The sequence below is a fragment of the Peromyscus maniculatus genome, chromosome 6 (assembly GCF_049852395.1).
Source record: "Peromyscus maniculatus bairdii isolate BWxNUB_F1_BW_parent chromosome 6, HU_Pman_BW_mat_3.1, whole genome shotgun sequence".
Classification (NCBI taxonomy): domain Eukaryota; kingdom Metazoa; phylum Chordata; class Mammalia; order Rodentia; family Cricetidae; genus Peromyscus; species Peromyscus maniculatus.
In genome coordinates, this window is record NC_134857.1 from 94,265,274 (window position 1) to 94,285,476 (window position 20,203).

Consider the following 20,203-nt stretch of genomic DNA (forward strand, 5'->3'; position numbering starts at 1 on the left):
GTGGCCAAATATGGGATAAACTAGCTTTCTTCTTGAAACCTGGTGTTGAAAGCCCATACAACATTTTTATGTCTTTATGTTTCTTACCCTTTTTTTTTTTTTTTTGAGACAGGGTTTCTCTGTGTAGCTTTGTGCCTTTCCTGGGACTCATTTGGTAGCCCAGGCTGGCCTTGAATTCACAGAGATCCGCCTGGCTCTGCCTCTTAAATACTGGGATTAAAGGTGTGCGCCACCACCGCCCGGCCTATGTTTCTTACTCTTAATTATAAAATGAACTATGTATTCACTCATAGGAGGATGCTAGATGTGGAACAAGGATGATTGGCCTGCTACTCACATCACCAGTGAGGCTACCTGGAAAACAGGACCCCAATAAAGACACGGAGAAATGGATGAGATCTACATGAACAACCTGGACATGAGTGGGAGCAATGAAGGGCGAGGGTCAAGGGAAAGAGAGCTGGAGATCCCAGCTGGATCAAGAACAGAGAGGGAGAACAAGGAATAGGAGACCATGGTAAATGAAGACCATATGAGAAAAGGAAACAAAGAGCTAAAGAGGCCCACAGAAATCCACCAAGATACCCCCACAAAAGAATGCTGGCAATGGTCGAGAGACAGCTGGGACTGACCTACTCTGGTGATGGGATGGCCAAACACCCTAATAGCTGGGCCAGAAACCCCATCCAAGGACTGAGGAATCTGGATGCAGACATCCATGGCTAGGCCCCGGGTGGAGAAAGAGGAGGGTTTATATGAGCGAGAATTGTTGAAACCAAGGTTGGATAAAGCACAGGGACAAATAGCCAAAGGAATGGAAACACATGAACTATGAACCAAAGACTGAGGGGCCCCCAACTGGATCAGGCCCTCTGAATAGGTGAGACAGTCGATTGGCTTGATCTGTTTGGGAGGCATCTAGGCAGTGGTACCAGGTCCTGGGCTAGCTGCATGAGTTAGCTGTTTGAAACCTGGGACTTATGCAGGGATGCTTGGCTCAATCTGGGAGGAGGGGACTGGACCTGCCTGGACTGAGTCTATCAGGTCGATCCCAGTCCTCAGGGGAGACCTTGATCTGGAGGAGGTGGGAATGGGGGGTGGGCTGGGGGGAAGGGGAGGGGGGCAGGAAAGGAGAGAACAAGGGAATCTGTGGCTATTATGTAGAACTGAATAGTATTGTAAAATAAAAAAAATTAAAAAACAAAGAATGCTGTTCAACAAACCATCGACAGCATATCACACAAGAAAAAAAATAATAAAATGAACTATATGTATGGAAGTTCTTCAAGTGGAATAATAGTCTTCTTAAGTGTGTTAATATTCTTGATAGTAAGAAACATGTCATCATGTCATTGCAGGGCAGTGGTGGCGCACGCCTTTAATCCCAGCACTCAGGATGCAGAGCCAGATGGATCTCTGTGAGTTCGAGGCCAGACTGGGCTACCAAGTGAGTTCCAGGAAAGGTGCAAAGCTACACAGAGAAACCCTGTCTCCAAAAAAAAAAAAAAAAAAAGAAGAAACACGTCATCAAGGAACAAGAGAGAGAGAGAGAGAACTCATAGTTTGATGTACAAAAAGAAAGTAAAAGAAAATATTTGACTTAGCTATTTATAAATTAAGAAGAAACACATGCCTGATTCAGATTTACAGAGATCATAATGCAGTGTTAAACAACAGGGCCAAGGCTGGGCCCAACCCTAGCTCTGGTGCACAGTCAAGTTCCTCCCTCTACATGGCAGCTGCCTTCCAGCAGGGAAGGAGTCACTCAGAATGACTAAGCACTATTGGAAGACAAAGGGATTACTTTACACTCCATCTAATGATCGCATATGAAAGGAAGCAGGTGCAGTTGTGGGTTTCACTTTGATTAACTCAGTATTTTCTTTTTCTTTTTTTTTTTTAATTTTACAATACTATTCAGTTCTACATAACAGCCACAGATTCCCTTGTTCTCCCCCTTCCTGCCCCCTCCCCTTCCCCCCCAGCCCCCCCCATTCCCACCACCTCCAGATTTCATCAGCACACCTAGTAAAGGCTGACACCATGCCCTGTTAACTCTTAGGCTTTAAATCTTAATTTCTTGATGAAGTTGTTTTATTATATTGAAAACAACTTCATCAAGAAATAACTTTATATTTTAGCACATGTATTTGTGAACGGTATAAATGAATTTTCTATCAGAGATCACACATCTACGAAGCTCCATTATTTAAGGTGTTAAAAGTAAAGCAAATACATAGAGGGAAAGAAAAGGATTCTTAGTAACTAAAATTCCTACAATGTTCATAGACGGTCAATATGCTTTAAGACACATTACTCAGATGTTATAACTCTGGTGAGCTTACACATTGCTTTGCTTTTTCTCCAAGAACTAAGTAGTGAGTTAGAATAGTTTAAAATAAGCCATGTTAGATGAAAGCAGCCTGACAAGTATGGCTGATAACAAAAATATAAGATATGTGAAAGGGTCCATAACAACCAAGAGCATATGGCTACCGATATTCTCCTACTTATGCAATACAAACTGTCTACACCACAGTCCTCTCCTCACGCTCCATTACCTGACAATGGAAATTCAGATTTGCATAGTCATGAAATGTTAATCGTCAGATTTCTGACATCTTAGTTTAACAGGTAAATCAATCTCACTTTTTAAAATAAGCTTAGTAGTGTAATGACCACATACTAATTTTTAAAAGACAAATAAATGTAAATAGAAAGCTTGATGCATAATTTACACATGAAAATAAATATGCTGTAAATGTATACCTCAGAATGTCAAAATTGACAGTTAAATATATCAAAAATATATGGAATCTTCCTTCCTTCAGTATTATAACAAATGAGTACAAAAATAATTGTAACAAAGCCACTTGAAATACTGTTTTAAAATTAGTTCATCTATTAAAATGCTTAAAGAAAACACATCAGTACATGAGCCTCCATACCTACCTGAGGATCTGTTGATTATTGATGGCTGATTTGGGAAGAAATGTCAGTTTTCTTTACAGTGTGATCTCTGGTCAGTTGACGACACTCCAATGGATAGCCTCACGCATATATGTATATTAACATATCATCACTGGACTCAGTAGATTATAAGAAAAAAGAAAGAAAGCAAATAGAGGATATAAAGTTGGAAAAGAGACATGACAGGGTGATCCAGGGGAGCGAGGCATGGATAGTGGGATTAGATATGATTAAAATACATTGTATAACCCCATGCATGAAAATTACAAAGACAAAAATATTATGCACATGTATCTAAATGAAATATGTGAGACTTAAACATTCTAGGTCTTTACCTCTGAGGCCTCTATTTCCTCAGTTCTTGCATTCTCCTTTTCATCATTTAATTAAGACCAAAAGTAACCTATAGGAAAAGGCTTGTATACTAATTTTCCTTGTTCAGACTCATTCTACTATCATTCTTAGTGCTGGATCTAGACGTCATAAAGCTCATGAAGTACTATATTTGATCTATAGATATTTTGTATTGAGCATAATAATTCTATGTTAATTTTTTACTGCAAAATGCACTCCCTTCAAAACACTTACAGGCAAATGTAATTAATTTCATTATATTATCAGCATTTAAAACTATTAGAAGAGTATTTTGTGAAAAAAATGTGTTTAAATTTACTTAAATGATCATGTGAAAATTATACAGTAATTAACTGTGAATAGTTTCACATGTTCTGAAACCAGTGAACCATTTTTTCAAAGGAAGCTTGTTAGGACCTGCCCAGTGTCCTGTTGTCTTACATTAAGTCTCCTTTAAGAGAAATCCCATCGCCCTTCGTCTTCATCTCTCTGTCTCTCTCTTCACAAGGCTGTACTCACCTCTGCTTTATGTTTCTCTCTTTCTCTCTCTCTTCTCCTGTCTTTCTCTTTCTCTCCCTCTTTCTTTCTCTTCTCTCTCCTCTTCTCTTTTAATAATAAAACTTTCCATGTGGATGTCATGCATGGTGTACTTAACTTTCCACAGTGCCCCTTTGGCCTCCGCACGCATTTTTTGTCTCCGCCAAGGTCTCTCATGTGCAATTTCACAACAAAACTCACATTTGGTTTTTATAATTAATTGTAAGCATCACCTGCTTTTTGAAATGAGTTAGAGATAGAAAGCCACAGAAATTTCTTGTGCTTCAAGTCAATAGGACTGTGATGTGTAGGTCAGTTTTAAAACATCTTTTCTGCCCTGTCTTCTCTTAACTAAATACTTGTGCTGACTGATCACTGGTTTAAAATCATTCATAGAAAATATTTGTTTTTAACATTCGATGGAAATTATAACCTAGTTCCCATGATTGATATTCAACATAATTTTCTACTCGTAATTCCAAAACTCTGTGTTTCAAATATATAAATAATTTGCTTGATGTAAGTGTGTTATAGGTATGTAAGCATTAATGTTCATGGACCTATGTGTTTGATGTGGAGGCCAGAGAAGGATGTTAGGTATCTTCTATTTCTATATTGTTTGAGACAGTCTCCAACTGAAGCAGAGGCTGCTATTCTATTTAGGCTGACTGTCCTCTTAGCTCTTGGATTCACATGCCCTAATTTTCAATGTTGATGTTATAGTGCCTTACACTGGCCTTTTACATGGGTGTTAGGTAGGGATCTTAATTCAGGTCCTCCTGTTTGTGAAGCAAGTGCTTTTACCCAATATACCTCCTTAACTATATTTTAGGAAGTGTTTTTGTTATTTTAATATGTAACAATATCATAAGTCATCCATTCTACAAGCATTCATTAAACATCTTCAGGGTGCTCTATGAGGTAGTATGGACAAAACAGTAAAGACAGTTACAAACATCCCTTTTAATGATGTCACATTTTTATGCAACATGCATATGTGCACATGCACATACACATACATAAACACACATACACACTCAAGTGTAACCAACACTATGAAAAAAATAAGTGAAGTAAATAAAATGTAGAGTGATGGCAATGATTGAACTCTTGCTTTTTATAATTGGGACAGATCATTGCAGAGTCTCTAAAAGTGAATTTTCAGAAATTGAAAAGTACTGAGGTGAGATGGAGCTTGATCATTTCAGAAATTGCTTCATTTCTTTGCCATCGAGCAATATTATCTGCTAGGCTATAAATTTAATACAGGCAGTGTTTATTATAATCATAGATTTGATACTCTCAAAGTTCCCCTTCATTCCAGTCTGATATATATGTTCAAGTGACAAAAATGCCCACATCTAAAATCTATCCACTTATCTTACTTTAGAAAGGCATGGCAAAGCTTTTTGCATCTAAAGCACCATGGCACTCGGTGAGATGTGTCTCTGTGAAAATACTAGGCTGAAATTTAGCATATTTATCTTCACATTTTTTCATAGACTCACAAAATTGTGTAATCAGTAATGGTAACTCTGTGATGGGTATATCAAGGACTCTTACTATGTTAGAGAAAGAATTGTGCATTTGTGGCAGAAACCCCTCTCAAGAGTGTCATATAAATTTCTTGTCACCATAGGATGTGCTATTAAACGCTGAACTTCATCAGTTTGAATTCAGGTTAAAACATAATAAGGGTTGTTTACTCTTGTAAACAAACATTGAGCAACCAAAGTATATCCTAGAGTTTCCTTACTAATCTTGTTAACTTCAATGGAAATTCAAGAGATCACAACTATTATCTTTTCTCCAATGGCTCAGTTATGGCTGGCTGGATTAGCTTCATTGCCCCAGGTTAGTCAACCTCCTAGGAACAGAATTGATTAGAGAACTGAGTGTACTGACTTTTCCCAAGAAACAAGTCGGGGAACCACTGCATTAGAAGGTGATTGTGCATCATGTCATTACCAGAGGCAGAGAGGTAAAAATAAAAAATGACCTCTGTCAAAGCCTAGTCATCTCTTTAAAGACTAGCTTTCTCATGGTTCACAAAGTAGGCTTTAAAAATTGTTTCCCCCACTCCTTTCTAGTTTTAAAGGAATTCAGACTATAATGACCTTTGGGAAAACCATCAAACTTGACTGTGCTCTTTTGTAATATGTTCAAAATTAATGTTTTTAATAGATTCTACATAATATAACTCTGGACATTTTGCTTTCTATAAATGCCCTTAATTTTAATTTAACAAATAAAATATTATTGAGAGCTACTTAACAAGAGTAAGTTAAATTCCAGAGCAGCAATGATGATATTTGTCTTCCCGTGTCTCAACTTTATCAACTTTCAACTTTATCTGTTCACCTGTACAAAACATTATTTAATTTTCTTTGCAGCAAAGTGAAATTCCACTATGTAATGTAGTACATTTTCATTAACCATACATCAGTTGCTAGACATCCATGTTGATTCTATTTCCTAACTATTGTAACTTCAACTCTTGAACTTTGTTCAACCTGGAGTTCCTGTAGGAGAAAAAAATGAGGGGATCATTTTGGAGAATTATTAAGGAAACAGTAGAAGCTAGTATGATAATGATGAGGGTGACACTGGGAGTATATGAGTAAATAAAATTGAGCTTTAACAGTGAATAGAGTGTCAGGCACCAAAAACCTAGTATAAAGCTATGGGTAGTCTGTTTTGGCTAGACTGAGGACTGAAGATATTACTAGGAAATGTTGAGCTGCAGAAATTTTCTGAGTAGTGTTATGGTTTAAATATAAAGCATTCTTTCCATCTCAAAGACTGAAGTATTGAAGACTTAACTCCTAAAATTGGTGGATTTAGTCACCGAGAAGTGATTGGGCCATGGTGGGGTGGCATAAATTAGGTCCTATATAGAAGAAGTAGACTGTCAAGGACATTTCTTTGAAGGGTATTTTGTCCTTGGTCCTTTCCTGTCTTTCTTTCTGCTTCCTGGCTTACATGAGCTGATGAAATATACTTCCTTACATTGCCTTCCCTGTGATACTGTGCCTTGATACAGTAACACAGTGGCAGGAATACTTTGTTAATCAGGTCTTTAAGAGTTTACTATAACTCTAGTGGTTGACCCATTGAGATTCAATCTCATAACAGTAAAAATGCTGGTGAAGAAGGGAAAAAGGGGGCACATAAACACTGCTGGTGAAAGGTAAACTAGTCTAGCTACCATGGGAAGAGAAAACTGAAAATACAATGAACATACAATGCAGCAAATCGAACATACTGCACAAATTCCTGGACATCCATATTGTTTTAATATAGGCAGGATAGTCAAGTTACAGAATCAGCCTAGGTGTTCAGATGAATGGATAAGGAAATAATAGTAATAAAATTATGTCTTTCCTGGAAAATTGATTCAACTGGAGAACATCATATTAAGTAAAAATGTTATAGTAGAGGCCAAATAATATGTCTTGTTTAGTCTATGTCATGGCTAATGTAGTTCATTATAGGTCATAGTTTATGTATCAGAAAGGAGGAGAGAATGGGAAGGAAGGGGACTGTCAGAAAGCAGAAAGGAAATAAAAGGGAAGGAATGGATATGATCGAAGAATAGGATATGCAAGAAAAAATGTGTATACAAAACAACCCTGTGGATAAGAGAGAGAGAGAGAGAGAGAGAGAGAGAGAGAGAGAGAGAGAGAGAGAGAGAGAGAGAGAACAAAGGAAGGAGTGGGTATGAAAGTATGTTCAGTGGTTAAGAACACTGACTATTCTTCCAGAGGAATCTGGTTCAATCCCCAGTACCCAAAAAGTACTTCACAACTATCTGTAACTTCAGTTTCAGGGGATCCAGTACTGTCTTCTGGGCTTGGATAGTATCAGGTACACAGATGATACTCAGACTTACATCAGGAAACGTCTTCATACATAAAAAATAACAGAAAAAAATTTAAAAGGAAAGAAGAATAAATTGACTCTGTTAAATTGTTAGCCAAAAAGAAAAAATGAAAGTAATATTAAATTATAATATTCCACTTGGAAGTATCACCTATCAACTAAAGAGTACAGACTATGGCCGATATTTTATTACACAATGAATAGAGAAATAACCATGTGGAATGGTCAGGAATTTCCCAGGATATTTTGCCCAAAGTAATCACTTTTCTCTAATGATAGGTAGAATAGAGTCTTCTGCATGAAGAAGACAAACAAGGAAATAATTTATTTTAAAGTATATATTTGAATATGTATAGGCGTTTAATGTATATTTAAAAAATTACAATCTTATTATCAATTGCATGAATAATATGGGAATATTTTGAATACAGGTTAAATATAATAGAAATCTCTTCAGTTATACAAATATTCGAGATTACAATTATTTGCATATGAGTTCTCCTCTATAAAAGTGAAGTTGAAATTTAATCTCCACATTAGATATAAAGAGGTGAGACTAGACAAAAAGTTATGATTTGGTTTGTGATTCATGAAAGGACTATATGTGATTAATAGATTAAAGAACTAAGAGGCTACTTCAGAAGCTGGTTGCCAGTGAAAACTAACTGGGCTAGGCCTCTCTAACAGTACCTATTGCCTCACCAAGCCCTGCCAGGAAAAAAGGCATCATCAGATATAGTCCCTTGATCTTTTACCCTACTTAGATATCTGCTTCATAATTAACAAATCTATTGTACTGTGCTACTAGCCATAGAAAATGTCTTAGTCTAAGAGAAAATTGACACTGTGAAGTAGATTTGTTGGAATTAATAAGTACATGGGAATGTAAATGTGGCTTTGAAGATGTCATTGGTACAGACAAATCCTTTTTGTGGTTTTCTTCAAATGAATAGAGCAGTAAAAATGATTTTAAAGGTTAGGATACAGTTCAGTCATTGTGTTTCCCTACCTTGGATAAGTCCTTGTACTCAATCTCCAATACCTAAATAAAAAGTGATTCTATGGAAGTTTCAGAAGAATTAAAAAAAAAAGATTAGTGACGTTTTTGAATTCTTGGAAATTGAATGAATTGTGACAAGAATTTGAGAAGAGATGTGAGCAGTAAAAAGAGTATTGAGATGTCAGAAGAAGATAAGAAATATCTAATTGGAAGTTGTGACAAGGTCACCATCACAGAGTATGAAGGAAGGTGGTTGCACTCAATGTGTTTCCCAGGGCTATAAGAAGGCCAAATTTAAATGTGAAGGAGTTTTGGAAAAGTGTCATCTAAAAAGTGGAGCTCTCAGGTTACTGCATGGCTGCTTTGGGTGACTTTCAATGTGATTTAGGAACAAAGCAAAGCATAGAAAGCTGTAGAATTTTTCTAGTCTAGTCTGCCAAGTGTACAGTGCAAAGGACAAAGCTGTTCCAAATTTTACTGTAACAATTTCTAAACCAGCCCCAAAACCAAACTATCCAGAAAGTGCATGACATTAACAAAATGCTTATGTTAGTAATTTGTTCTTAGGAGGAAGTAATAGAGCTGAGATTGCAAATTTCCCTTAATTGCAGGACATGAAGAAAGTTGCAAATAGAAGAAATGGGATTCAGAGTAAAGAGAATGGATTTCCTGAGAAAATACTAGTGTCAGACATCCTGACCTCTATAAAAGTAGAGAAAGTGAGCTAAACAAATGTTGTCATGCATTCATGGCTCTGTCTTCCAAATTATGGATATGATAAAACCAACTCTTGAAAGCTCTCACCACTGTCTTCCCTGAGAAGATGGTAAGCTGCAACGATAAGCTAAAATAACCCTTTTCTGCTGTAAGTTGCTTTCATCAGGGATTTTATCACAGCAACAGGAGGCATAACTGAGAAATTTCCTTGTCTGCTTTCTAGAACTTTTCAGTGATTCTTATTGCCATTATGATATACCACCATTGCTGCAGAGGTTACAGCTGCGATCACAATCTCTCCCATCTATCCTCTTATGTTATCTTCTTATCTCATTCTACTTATGATAAAAATAAAAACTGGACAAAGACCATTCAAGAGAAGATTTTTGTTGGGTCCAGTTAAACATACCAAGGGACAGCATAAAAGGATATCAAATGGCTTGGTCGAATATGAATTTAGGCACCTCTTTATAGAGCTAGACAAGGATATGACAGAGGTGTGACACGCACATGAAATATTATAGCTGTATCAACCACAGCACAGCTTTCAGTTCAACCACAGTTCCCACATAAGGACCAAAAATAAGTTGCAATTACTGGCTTCTTACTGAGCTGTTGAAGAGGTAGTTGCATAGTTGTCTCAAGACCATATCTGTCCCATTGCATGAAACTCAAGTCCAAGTAGATCAAAGACCTCAATATAAAACCAGTTAACAATGAACCTGATAGAAGAGAGAGTAGGACATAGTCTTGAACACATTGGCACAGCAGACTATTTCCTAAATATAACAGCAGTAGCACAGACACTGAAAGCAACAATTACTAAATTGGACCTCCTGAACTGAGAAGCTTCTGTAAGGCAAAAGCACAGCAAATAGGACAAAACAACAACCTACAGAATGGGAAAAGATCTTCCCCAACTCCACATCTGACAGAGTGCTCATATCTAAAATATATAAAGAATACAAGAAACTAGACATCAAAATATTGAACAATCCAATTTAAAAATGGAGTACACAGCTAAACAGAATTCTCAAATAGCTGAGAGACATTTAAGGAATTGCTCAACATCCTTACTCATCAGGGAAATGCAATTCAAAATGACTCTGAGATACCATCTTACACCTGTCAGAATGGCTAAGATCAAAAACACTGAAGACAGCTTATGTTGGAGAGGATTTTGCAAGGGGAACATTTCTCCACTGCTGGTGGAAGGGCAAACTCCTATTATAGCTACATACTGATATGGTGGTTTCTTAGAAAATTGGGAATCAGTCTTCTTCAGAACCCAGCTATACCACTCTTGGGCATATACCCAAGGAATACTCAATCATAATACAAGGACACATGCTCAACTATGTTCATAGCAGCATTTATTGGTAATAGTCAGAAACTGGAAACAAGCTAGATGGCCCTCAACTGAAGAATGGATTAAGAAAATGTGATACATATACACATGGAGTACAACTCAGTAGTGAAAAATAATGACATCATGGAATTTGCAGACAAATGTATGGAACTAGAAAATATTCTGAGTGAGGTAGCCTAGACTCAGAAAGACAAACATGGTATGTAGTCACTCATACGTGGATACAAGATGTAAAGCAAAGGACAGACAAACTACAACCTACAGCTCTAGGGAAGCTAGCTAACAAGGAGCACCCAAAGAGGGACAAATGAATTGCCCTGGGAAGGGGAAATAGATAAGATCTCTATGAGTAAACTGGGGATGAGGGGTGGGCAATGGAGGGTAGGGAATGGAGCCTCAGAACATAAGGGAACAGGATGGTTGAACTGGAACAGGAATGGAGTGGGAGAGTAATGAAAGAGATACCATGATAAAGGGAGACATTGTGAGGATAGGAAGAAACTGGGTGCTACGGAGGTTCCCAGGAATCCCCAAGGGTGACCCTAGCTTGAACTACTAGCAATAGTGAAGAGGATGCCTGAACTGGCTTACCCCAGCACTCAGCTTAATGAATACCCTAACTGTCATTATAGAGCCTTTCTCCAGTAACTGAGGAAGCAGATGCAGAGATACACAGACAAATATCAAGTCAAGCTCTGGGAGTCCAGCCAAAGAGAGGCAAGAGAGATTATATGAGCAAGGGCATCAAGATCATGATGGGGAAACCTACAGAAACAACCAAACCAAACTAGTGGGAACTCGTGAAATTTAGATCGACATTGGACTGGACTAGGCCCTCTGCATAGCAAGACAGTTGTGTAGCATGATCTGCTTAAGTGGTCACCCTGGAAGTAGGATAAGAATTCATCCCTGGTGCATGAGCAGGCCTTTTGGAGCCCACTTCTATGATGAGACACCTCGAAACAGCTTTGAGGCAGGGGGAGGGTCTCGGAACGGCCTCTACTAAATATACCTACCCATGGGAAGCCCTACATTCTTGTAGGAGGAAATGGGGGTGGGTTAGGAGGTGGAGGGTAGAGGAGGAGGGGGAGGGAAGATGGGGATCTTTGGTATGTAAAATGAATAAAAAAATCTTTCGTTAATAAAAAAAAAAAAAACAGCCATGGGTTGTTCTGAGGGGTTATAAATCCAACAATGACTATTAGAGTAGGAATAAGGCTTCAGTTGCAGTGTTCCTAACAACATCCAAACTAGTGAGCCAACCACAAGGGCAGTCTGCCCACTGCCATAGAACCTGTAGAAGTAGTGGCTACTCCACTGAACAGTTTCCAAGTCTGGGCACCTGACAGAAAGAAAATTCTTGAATGGTCGTCCTCTGAATCTTCTGCTCATTCATAAAAACAAATACATGAAAAGCATTGTTGCATTGTTAATTTCATTAATGTGAAAAAAGCTCAACCCAAATGTAATGTTCTTAGTAGCATTGAACAAAGCTGAACTCCTGCTTTAATATCCTAAAAAGAAGAAAGTCTCTAATTAGTATCAAAATCAATTTATTTGGAGATGAGGAGATGGTTTGGCAATTAAGAGCACTGACTGCTCTTCTAGAGGACCCAGGTTGGATTCCCAGCACCTGTCTGATGGCTCACAACTGTCTGTAACTCCAATTTCAGGGATCTGACACCACATTTAGCCTCTATGGGCACCAGACACATGCAGGCAAACTATCTATACACATAAAATAACATTTATTTCAATGCTTAAAGATTTTGTTACCTGAATAACATATTAATAAAAATTGAAATATTGTTTAAATAGAAAATCAAGTATCTCTTGCATTAACAGATATTATGAGGTAATCACAAACTTTCTTTTAGAGAGCTACTCAATACTGGATGGTGGTGGAGCACACCTTTAATCCCACCACTCAGGAGGCAGAGGCAGGTGGATCCCTATGAGATCGAGGCCAGCCTGGTCTACAGAGCAAGTTCCAGGATAGGCTCCAAAGCTACACAGAGAAACCCTGTCTCTAAAAACAAAACAAGAGAGAGAGAGGGAAGAAGAAGAGGAAGAAGAAGAAGAAGAAGAAGAAGAAGAAGAAGAAGAAGAAGAAGAAGAAGAAGAAGAAGAAGAAGGAACTTCTCAACAAATAACTATTAATAGTAATACAGAAATAGGAAATTATTTGTACACACTTTAAGCTGGCCACAATTATTTAAGAATGATGTCTCAGTGCTATAACTTGAATCAAGATGTTTATTTAAAAATCATCATATAAATAAATAAAAGACATATGAGATGATGTCTAAAACATTTATTATTGTTATTCAAGTCAGAATGTTCTTTATCTCAGTCTTCTTTTGTTGTTATGAGTCCACAAATTTTGTAATCAAATTTCTAATATACAATAAAATATAATGACTATAGTTCTTATGTTGTATATATTTTTTTTCTGTAGGATATGCATCTGTCAATATTGTAGATTCAAGATTTAAAGGAATAAATACTGAATAAAGTCATTTGCTTGGTTAAGTCTACCTTCCCTATCTATGTTATTCTAGTATTTCAGGATTTGTAAATAAATACTTTACAAAACTCTATTTTGTCACCCAACCTTAGATCAAAGACCCTTTCGGGGCTAGCACTCTCTCAAAAATCAGGCTAAACGCCTTGACACCTCTCTCTTCCTGTCTCTGACAGATCCTTTCCAACCACTTGTAGCTACAAGGAAGCCAAGCTCCTGACCTTTACAATAGCAGGATAATTTTAGTGCCTATGGCCCCTGGTAGGCAGACAAGGCCAGATTAAATCATGCCATGTGAAACAACATGCCCCCTGAAAACCTATAAAGGTGAGGAATTTATTTCCTTTGTTGTTTGGAAACTGAGGGACCTGCCTTTCTGTTTCAGATCACTGACAAAGAGGCTGTTTCTCCTGTCTCACTTCATACTATCTCTCCTAATGAAGCTCCTCTCAGGGTTTGTGAAGGAAAGACTCCCTTTTTCTTTTTGATGCCCCATCATGTGACCTCAGTGTTGTGCTCTCTTTTCTATGGAGTTCCCACATTAGGACCTTATCAAATTTAGTCCTAGGGGTCAGGACTTCCTTCCTTCCTTCCTTCCTTCCTTCCTTCCTTCCTTCCTTCCTTCCTTCCTTCCTTCCTTCCTTCCTTCCTTTCTTTATTTCTTCTCTCTCTCTTTTTCTTTAACTTTCTAATATATTTCTTTTTACTGAAAATATAGTTTTTATACAATATATTCTGATTGTGGTTTTCCCTCGCCCAATTCTTCACCTCTTTCCTACCTATCCTTTCTCTCTCTTATTAGTATATAAACAGGCATCTAAAATTATAAGACAAAACAGAAACAAGGCAGAATAGGACAAAACAAACAAGTAGTAGAATAAAAACAGACAAAGCAAGAGCACAATAAACATGGGTAGATGTAGAGACACACATGGGACCCCGAAAAATCCCATGAGAACATAAAACTGAAAACCAAATACATATACAAAGGACACTTGAAAAACAAACAAATAAAAAGCTCTGAAAAAGCATTATGAGAAAATGCCACTGCATTTGTTTCTGTTTAACATTGGCTGTCCACTGGTGGGCATGGGGTCTGGCGTTAAGACTGGTTTATATGTTCATTGAGAGTCCTTTGGAAAACGTAATTTTTTTTTTTATTTTCTAGTGCTCATCAATTGGAGAGAGCTTCTTGGTTAGGGATGGAGGCTTGTGCATGCATCATCTATCAGCACTGGGTCCCAATCTGGCCAAGACCTGTGCAGGCTACCTCAGTGTCTGCGAGGTCAGATGTAGAATGGTACTGCTATGTTTAGGAGGCCTTATTTCCTTTATGTCATCCAACCCTTCTGGCTTTTACATTATTTCTACCACCTCTTTATAAAAAAAGTTATCTGAAGCCTGAGTGGAGGGATTTGATGGAGACACCCCATTTAGGACTGAGTGTTTCAAGGTCTCTCATTCTCTGCACATTTTCCAGCCATGGCTCTCTGTATTTTTCCCATTTACTACACCAAGAAACTTATCTAATGATGACTGAGCAAGATTCTGTTCTATAAGTATAGCAGAATGTCCCTAGGAGTCATGTTATTGTCATGTTCCTTTAGCAGAACAGTAGTATTCCATTTTACCCTAGGTCCATGGCTTATCCATTCTTAGATTCTTGGCCACCCAAGCAGTGTTGGGTATGGGTTGATCTCATGGGGTAGGTCTGGGCCTTAAATTAAAACAGATATTGGTTGATTACTCCCACAAGCTTGGAGCTTCTATTGCAACAGTACGGCTTGCAGACAAGTTATCATTGTAGATGGCACAGTTTATAGCTGGGTTGGTGTTTACCTTTCACCTCTGCTAAGTGTACAGATTACCTCCTAATACTATGAACACTGGTTTGTGGGGATGAAAGATGTAGGTAGGCACCAGCTCAAACTCTCTGTGTTCAATGTGTATTTTCTTCAGCACTAGGGCTTACCTTCAGTTTCTGGAGAACAACACATGGCCTTGGTTATTTGGAGGTGCCCATAGGGCCCCTTTGTTCTACAACTTGACTAGATATAACCCAGAGATATTTATTTTGAGCTCTGTCTCCTCCATTATTTGGAAATTCCATATAGATCACCTTCATATGTGTATATATTTTAAGAAACTTCTACTGTAATAAGTTTTCATAAACCTCACAAATGACCCTTAGTCTTAGCTGTCCCTCCTCATAATCCATCCTTCAACCTTCCCTTCTCTCTCCCACCCTATTAGATCCTCCATTCCAGGCCGCCACACTCATTCTATCCATAACTATCTATTCTATCTGCCCCTCCTAGGGAGATCCATCTCTCCCCTCTAGTCCCTTACTGTACCTAACCTCTGTGGTGTTTTATATATATCTATATATCTATATCTATATCTATATCTATATCTATATCTATATCTATATCTATATCTATATTATAGCCTGTTTATAGAAGACTTAACAGCTAACATCCACATATATGGGAATACATATTGTATTTGTCTTTTTGAGTCTAAATTACCTTACTCGAGATGACTTTTTTCTAGCTCCATCCATTTACCTGTGAATCTCATGATCTCATTTTTTAAATCCAATTTTCAAATATAATTTCATGTGAGTTCTTTTCCCCAATCTGCTCCTCTGACCTGTATGTGTATGTGTGTGTATGTGTGTGTGTGTGTGTGTGTGTGTGTGTGTGTGTGTGTGTGTGTGTGTGTATCTTAGGATTTTGCGGCTTTGGAAAGACAAGATGTGGGAATGGTTTATTTCTAAACAGTTTTGGTCATTGGTTGTCAAGAATTTATCCAGGTGTATAGTCATCCATATGTAATCCCAGAATTCCACAGGCTGAGGTGAAGGATATTGAGAGTGTCATTACCTGAGCTACACAGTGAGACCCCGTCTCAAACATAATTTTGGCTATCTGTATTGTATCTGTATAAATAAAAATATTTCTTTATTCTTCTAATCCCATTGTTTCTACAAATGATTGATGAAAATAAATCCTTTAAGTTCCTATTTTTTTATTTGTTTGTTTTTTATTTACTACATATACACAAATGAGAAGTAAGGAAACACTGGAGATTAACTATTTATTTTGAATGGGGGTGGTAGGATGACAAAAAGAAGGGACTAGTGGGTAGGTTAACCAAAACTAAGGCTGATGAAAAAGCCTTTTGGAGACTCACTGGTTTCAAAATACAACTTTAAAAACCAGTCTGGATGGAATTACCTCGTGTGAGTGGATAGTACTGTTTCCAAAAGATATGGACTACTACATGAAAATAATGGTGCCAAGCATGAGATTCCTTCCTGTGAGCTATTGATCAGGAAGGCTCCAGAAATCTCCCAAACAGCAAAGACTATTGACATTGGCCTGGTTTACCTTCCATAGTTATATAGTTAGATGATATTGCTAAAAACACCACACATTTTTTTCTGCAGTACATAGAAAAATCGATATCAAATTGATTGGTAAATTTTCTCTGTGCTAGCTAGCTTCCTTAGTGCAGAAAGGTGCTATGCAGGCCACGGAGTGAGAAAATATAACAGTGGTCATTGCTGGACCCTAAATCCCAGCCTGGCAGGCAACAGGTGTCCATTGCTGTAACAGTGGTATATCTGTTATGGAGTAACCAACCATTTTGTAAATGCCTTGTTTTAATGTGCTTTTATTTTACATTTATTTATCCACTGTTGTTTCTACCTATTTACACAGGCCTGATGGTTTTTGTCCCTTACAATTACTTCAGATGCTCTAAATACTCCTACAACATAAAATCTATGAAAGTCTGCAAACAAAATGACTCATGAAATATGTTTTCATTGTTGGAAATTTACATCTTACTTCATGTATTTAATGAAAAGTAATTTTTAGACTAGTTTTAGAATTACTGGGAAATTTCAAAGATAGCATGTGTTCTTATATATTTCTGACTGTAGTAAGTGATAATTTTCCATAACAGCATTTTTTTTTGTTCCTGGCATCTCTCACATATCACTAATGATGAATTAACAGCAATGAATATTTATTTAACTGGGTACTTTATTCAATTATCCAATCTGACCTCATATGCAATGTCTAGTATTCAGTTTCTGTTCCAGAAATACTTACAAAAATGATATGTTGATTTTGATGACCTTGATAATTTTGAGGAAAACATTACTTTGCAGAATTTCCTTCATTTTGTATTTGTCTGATAGTTTCTCTCTCAATAGGGGTGGAACAGTGTTTGGAGCATGAGACTGCTGAGGAGAGATATCATTTTCAACATATTGTATCAATGTTACATTCCATTAGTTTGATTTAGCATGGGTGATATTGATGAAGGTCAACAACTGGAGGTAGAGATTGTCACATTTCTCCATAGTATTGTCTTTTTCTACCTTTGCACACTGGATTCTTTGGTAGGAAGTCACTATGTATTGCTACCATTAAAGGAGTAAGACTTTAAATATATTTGTAAATATAATTTGATTGAATTTTTCATGGAGTACCTATATGTTTTTCCTCATTTATGATTTTGGTTGTCATCCAACACCATTAACAATTTACTTATTCAAGTGATTTTGTAGCTTTGGCCATTAGCAATATATTCAGTTTGTTCATGTGTCACTTTGATATACTTTTACAGTAGAGGCTTCTTTTAAAATTATAGTTTTATAATCCACTTCATATTTTGTGGCACTAAGGTTCTAGAATCATCTTGTATATACATTTCTTCTGTTTTGGAAGCTGTCTTTTTAACAATACATTTTAGTCCTTTATATTGGAGGCATCAGAAACTGACATCTTGCACTGAATACTAGCCATGACCATGGAATTATTACTTGCACTCCTTCAAAGATAGAATAAGCAGATGTATATTTATATACCACAGTTCACAGACACACTTAAAATATTTTTATAATGCCACCTGTGTTTATATTAAACTGAACACAGACTTACACTGCTGTCTCCAAGTCTGCTTAAATATTGTATGGAGAATTATAGATTTCTCCCTTTCCCTGTCACTTCCCACATGAACAGTAGAAAGTGTGGCTCCTATTACTTGAAGTCCTTCTACTTAATTGGGTTTTTTTCTAGTGTTCAAGTGTGTTGATTTCAGAATGATTCACATTCCTCCCTTCTTTATCAGCTGGTGCTTCATGAGTATTTTTTGTTGTTAATTTTACAATTTCAGTAATTTCCAGTGTTACTTAGATCAGCATCATTTCCTTTTGTCTCCTTTAGTGGTGGTGTTTCTTGAATTTTAAATACAACCAGATTGCTTCATCTTATTTTATGCACCATCCTGGCATGCACTGACTTGTTAAACACTTATGTAAAAAACTGCATATTAAGGTTCATTTATTACTATATAGCTTTGTGAGTTTTGATAGATGCATAATTCCAAGTATCAATAATTAGCAACATGGTTCTACGTCAACATAAAAATCCTCTGTACTGTTTACTGATGTGGTCCATAGGCATCACAACTAGATACAGGACTGATGGTTGCCTTCCTCCTTTACATACTTGTACGGTGTCTTCTAGTACTATGAAAGCTATATCTCGGGGAGAAGGCATGCATGTCAGTTCCAGCTCAGGTGTTGCTAGGCCCTGTTTCTAAAGTACATAGTACCCTTATCAAAGTAGACATACCTTCAACATCTATTAGTAAACCAAGAACAGCTGCAATTGACTGTACATTGAAGGGGTCTCTTAGACAGTCCTAGACAATGACTCAAAAAATGACTTCTTACATCTGGTATTTGGGTCTTTGGCTCTTAGAATAAGCATCATCAACCCTGATGAGAAAAAAATAATTTAAAATATATGTATATTAATACAGAACTACATGTATTAAGTTGTTTAAGTAACTAGTTAGTAGTAGGATTCCTTGTGGCTTTTTCAGATATCCTTATTGTTATTTAACTCTCCTGGATTTTTTCTTCTGTATTTACTTCTTATCCTACTGAAAGAGTCTCATCTTACATATTTCCCTTATCAGATCACTTGCTATTCCCCTCCCTGTTGCATAACAACCCTAAGGATGCAGTAGTAGCATACATGCCTTGGTGGTAACCAACAGCTCTCTGTTTGGACTTGAGATGTGGTACCGGAAATCTTGCTAACTACTTCAAGTTAGTGACATAATGGTTATTGTAGGATAATCTACAGTTACTACTTTACTAAACCAGTTTAATCCCTAACTAAATTCTCTTAATGTTTGTCATTATATCCATAGATAAGTGTAGTAATCACCCCTCATCAAGGAAACTTTTATTTAAAACAGACAAAGGAACACTACAAAATAGCACAACCAGTTTAAATGCAGTTATGGAGCATGGTCCAAAAGGATACATCTACAAAGCACTCTTGTACCTAAGGCTCAGGGAACATTGGTGAGTTTGCAGTGAGATTGTGTCTCCTGGTAACATCAAAAGCTACACCCCTCAAGTCTCACCAATTCGACTGTTCAAATATCAACTGAACAAGAAGGACATCAATGGTCATGACAAAGAAGATAGGGAAAAATCCAGGTGGCCACAACCCTTTACAAAGAACTATAGGCAACTAAGAAAAGCTGGGAACTGGAGAGGTGGTCTTCCCTACAGATGAACACATCAATTGGTTGCCCGGTGCCAAGCAGCCAGCTCTTAAAACACAAGTACAAGTAACATTATCCAGAACGAGCAGGATATATTGAGGAGTCTACACACACACACACACACACACACACACACACACACACACACACACACACACATATATATATATATATATATATATATATATATATATATATATATGTGCAAACACATAGACATAGACATATATGCTTGCAATAACCTTTAATG